Genomic DNA, 5,118 nt, shown 5'->3' with positions numbered 1-5,118 from the left:
GGGAATTTTCTCAAAGCAATTTGTCAAGTTGAATATGACCCTCCAGCCTAAGTGAAAATATCTAGTTGTTATTCATGAGAAGAAGCATATCAGTTTAACAAGGTTGGCTTATTATAGTAGAATGGCAATTCTAGATTTCATTGTATTACTTTCATATACATGTGTATATTGACATTTTCCCTGAGAATATTTTATTCATGAATGAGCTAAATTTTGAATTAATGAAACTGACAATTAAGTTGCACTACTAATGGTTGCAATGCATACTTAAAGTAATTATTTTTCTAAAGAATAATGCAACAGGCTATAGATGCTGTTGGTAGTGAATGGAGTAAATAGGCTTTGTGTAATAATTTTATACTAGAATGCTATTATGACAAATTTTAAGATTCAGATACACTGGTTCTTGCATTTATAAATGTATGTGTATACATGTATATCTATGTTTATAATGTATATGAGTATGTCTAACATTGTTTTGCAGATGATAAAAATAACTTTGGAAGATTTTAAACACTTGTCTAAGGTTCCTTTTTTTTTTCTTTTTCTATTTTTTTATTGTGAAAATACAGTACAGAGGGGTTACAATTACATGGGCAAGATAATGAGTGCATTTCTTATCAAGCATTGTAGCCTCCTCCTTTGTTTCCCCTACCCATCCCTTCCCATCCTCCCTCCCCTCCCTCCCACACAATCCCCCCCATCATTTTTGACATAACGACTTGTGCATCTCATTGTAGCAGTGGGTCCACCTGTATCCCTATTTAAATTATTTGTTTTTCCCCTTCCCTTCCACAAATTATACCGACATCAAATAGAGTGAAAGCAGGGATTATATTGTCGGGGAGGTGACATTGCCCCATTTGTTAGTAAATGGAAAGGCTTGGAAAAAATTATATTAAGTGAAATAATCCAGGGCCAAAGAAACATAAGTCCCATGGTTTCCCTTATTTGCAATATCTAGTATATGTCTGAGTCAAGCAGAAAAGGTCAGATAAGTTGATGTTAGGGAAATAAACCTTAAGATATGTATTTAAATGTTTTTTTTTTCTTTCATGTGATTATTTGTCTAAGATCCTTAAAGAGAAGTATCAAGGTCTATACAAAAGAGGAAAAAATGGGTGGTGCTCTGGTTGCTGACATCTATAATCCTAACTACTTGTAAAATTCAGATACTCGGATTAAGGACCAAGCCATTACAAGTAGCAAAACCCACGAGATTCTTACCTCTAAGCAAGCACTAGAAAGCCAAAAGTTGAGCTGAAGCTCATAGAGTTAACGTCTTGAGCAAAAATGTCTTTTTTCTCCTATGCCCTCAATTTAAGCCCAGAACTGGCACATATATTCATATATATGCACACACACACACACACACACACACACACACACACACACACACACACACACACACACACACACACAGAGGCAGGAAGAAACATCTCACTCTTTAGAGCATTCTGATTCTACCATACCACAAACATTTTTCCATCTCTGCCATTTAAAGAGCTTAAGTTATGATCTAACATCCATGATGGTGATACTTAAGAGTACTTTCTATTTCCCTGGCATTGTTCTAAATTATGTTCCATCTATCAATGGACAATCTTAGTAACAACCCTGATACAAAGATTCTGTGATTACTTTCAGTAAAAACTAAGAAAAATATAAATGACTAAATTTAGAAAATTACTGAAGTTATCACAGCAGATAACTGGTTTCAGAATGCAGTTTTAGAGAATTACTTGATTTTATCCAAGTGTCTTACTTGTATGATCTAGATCGTATCAATATCGTCCTTCAGAATGTCCTAGATTGAGTTGGTGACTTAAGATTCCTCTTACCCAGCTAATGGCACTGCCCAGTTGAGAACTTGGACTTCCTCATGTTAAACCATTCAAAGTTGCAATGATTCCATATATGTGGCCATTTATCTCATAGCCAAGATTCCATGGTCCAATGATCAAAGGAAGTAGCATTGTTCATGGTTAATCATAGCTAATTCCAGTAATAATATTTTTATTTCCTGTGTTGCCTCCTTAAGCTCTGCTCTTATTCTATTTCCAAAGTTAAGAGTGCTTCACAGCGGGACACAAATACTATTCAACCAGAAATCAAACCTTTCTCTGTGTAATGTGAACACCTCCTACCTCTACAGCTGGTGAAGAACAAAGTTATGATACTGGTTTTGGTTATCCTGCATACTAAAAGAAAATTGGACCATTGCTACATAAAAGTGACAATGAATATCGAGTATGGTATTGCTTAATACCACAGTGTCTTGTAATTAGAGGCAGTGGAAAAATTATGACTACTTAATCAAAGACATGACAAGATAATTATGGGCACTACTATAAATCCGGATGTGTAAGTATTGAAGATCATCCCCAAAACAAAGAAAACATGACTAGCTTTCACATTTCGGATTTTAAAAGTGAATAGAAGGCTGATGTATTAAAACATGGTCTCCAGGTTTTGATGCTATTGCCAGTTACAGGGATCTTAGAGAAATGGCACCTACTGGGAAGTTCTCAGTCATTGGGATTTTGTCTTGTCCATTCGTTGCTCTCTTTTGCTTCTTAATATTCAGAGAAATGTGCTTGCTCTGTCATGTACTGCTTTCACAATGTACAAGAAATGTTACAAGTTAGCCAAAACTCTGTGCTAAAAAACCTTTTTATCTTAATTTAATCATATTAGTTAGGAATTTTATTACATTAGTAGAAAAAATCTAGTACACCATCAGAAGTTCTTGTGAGGACAAGGTGCATATGAAATGATTAGAAGAATAAGGAAGTAATTCTAAATAGTAATTAAAGCCAGGTGGCTAGTAGTAACTTTTGATGAATACATATCTGGATTTGTTATAGTGACTTTTCTTAATATATTTAGATTATGTACATATTTATGAGAGAGAAAATGTGATATTTTGTTTTATTTCCATTCTTAACACTTTATAACCTAAAATGGTATTAGAATAGATTATTTTGTTCCATGTGATTTCAGTTATGGAACTATCAAGAAATATGACTTTCATAAAAGACATGAAGAAAAGAGTTAAGAAGTTTTCAGTTATAGGTATGACAGGTATATGTTGGGTGGAAGTAGGACTTTCCTATTATCTTTATTTGGATAATATGGTGGGAAGTCTTAAATTTCAAATTTATTGGATTGAGGAACACCTAGGAGATTGATAATTCTGGGTGGTTTGGGGTAGACACGTTCAGAGACAATTACATGACAAAGGCTCTCACCTAAGGACTGCTTTGATTGTTTTGTAGCCTGATGAAACTGTTGGGAAGCCGTGCTGAGTTGGACGTTGGACCATTAGAAGTGGCTCACTATTGCATGTTCTCAGGGCTATGTACAACTTGCCCTGGCTCCATCTTATGTTCTTTTTCTGTGCTTCCAGGCCTACATCATGAAAGCTGCTCTGTTCTTCCTCATTCTTCCTTCAATGATGAACTGAAGCTTGTGAAAACATGAGAAAAATAAATCTACCTGAATTAATTTGCTTATGTCCAAAACAAGCAGGCAGGGAGCTAAAACAGATCACATTGGTATGTATGGGTGATATATGTATAGGTGTCAAGTTGGTAAGAAAAGAAACAGTGGCATGAGTTTTATGTGTCCATTTGCATAAGCAATATTACCTTACTGTCTAATTAAGCACTACTAATCTTGGTGCTGATGTGAAGGAATTTTTTTTAAAGATGTGGATAACACATACAATCAATTGACTTTAAGTAAAGTAGATTACCTTCCTTAAACCTGACCTCATCCATTTAGTTGATAGGTCTTAATTATAAAACTGAAATTTCCCTAGGGAATTATGGTCAAGAATGAAACATCAGTGCCTGGCCAGGAATTTCTGCCTTGAAACAGCTTGCACTACAGATTGAAGACTGGCCAAACTGCACAATTTACATCAGCTGATTATATACATTCATATATATACCTGTATGAAATAAAAAATGTAGATACACACTCACACACTAGTCATAGAATTAGTCCTCTTTTCTATAAGTTCTACATCTATGGATTCAACTGAGAGCAGATAGAATATAATTATAAAATAAATTATTTCTTTACTAAGCATGATTATTATCAATAATCTCTAAGTAATAGAGTATAACTATGAATACAATTTGCACTTTATTAGATATTATAAATAACATGGAGATTATTTACAGTATGCAGGGCTGTGTTCACAAGTAATAAGTGAATACATCACTGTGTTGTATAATGCAATTGATTTTAATATCCAGAGGGTTTCCTGGAAACAATGTCCCCTGGATATCAAGGACCATCAATGTATAGATAATCTCCTACTAGCTGTTGTTAGCTAGAGAACCTTAACTGATACATACTTGAAGAAACAAAGATAAATATAATATCCATCCATTAACTGAGATTTGTAGCCTAAAATGCGCCAGGAAATGTGATATGAATTTCTTAACTTCCGTTTATCCACCCCTGGTCTCTGCAGGATACAATCATGCTTCACATGGTTTTGCTCAGTGGGTAACATCACTCTCCTGAATCAAATTATTGCTATATTCATTCTAACTTCCTCTATGTGCTATTTATAGAAAAGACTGACATGTAGAATTTGGGATCAAAAACCATTATCTCATTAGGAAAACAAAATGTTCATCGTAAGGAACTCTTCAGAGACTCTGTCTTAGACCTGCTCTCTCTGCGTGTGTCCCTCTTCTGGTTATTCTAAATGAACTGCTTCTGTATGGTGCATCTCTCCTATAGTTCTTACGTGATGACTTATTTTCCACTGATTCAGTTAGTCCAAGTTTTTTTTTTAAATTTAAATTTTAATTTTTTGTGAACATACTGTACAGAAGGGTTACAATTACATGGGCAAGATATTGAGTACATTTCTTATCAAGCATTGCAGCCTCCTCCTTTGTTTACTCTTCACATCCCTTCCCAGGCTCCCCCCCCATTCCCCTACCCAACCCCCCCTCCTATCCCCACCAAAGTTGTAAAGTTCGTTTTCGACATGACAACTTGTACTTTGAATTGTTGCAACCGGTCCACCTGTATCCTTGACGACTTGTTTTTCCCCATCTCCTCCAAAAATTATACCGACATCAAATATAGTGA

The sequence above is a fragment of the Dipodomys merriami genome, unplaced genomic scaffold (genome assembly GCF_024711535.1).
Source record: "Dipodomys merriami isolate MVZ:Mamm:240054 unplaced genomic scaffold, mDipMer1.0.p SCAF_472, whole genome shotgun sequence".
NCBI classification, from domain to species: Eukaryota; Metazoa; Chordata; class Mammalia; order Rodentia; family Heteromyidae; genus Dipodomys; species Dipodomys merriami.
This window is presented reverse-complemented; position numbering follows the sequence as displayed.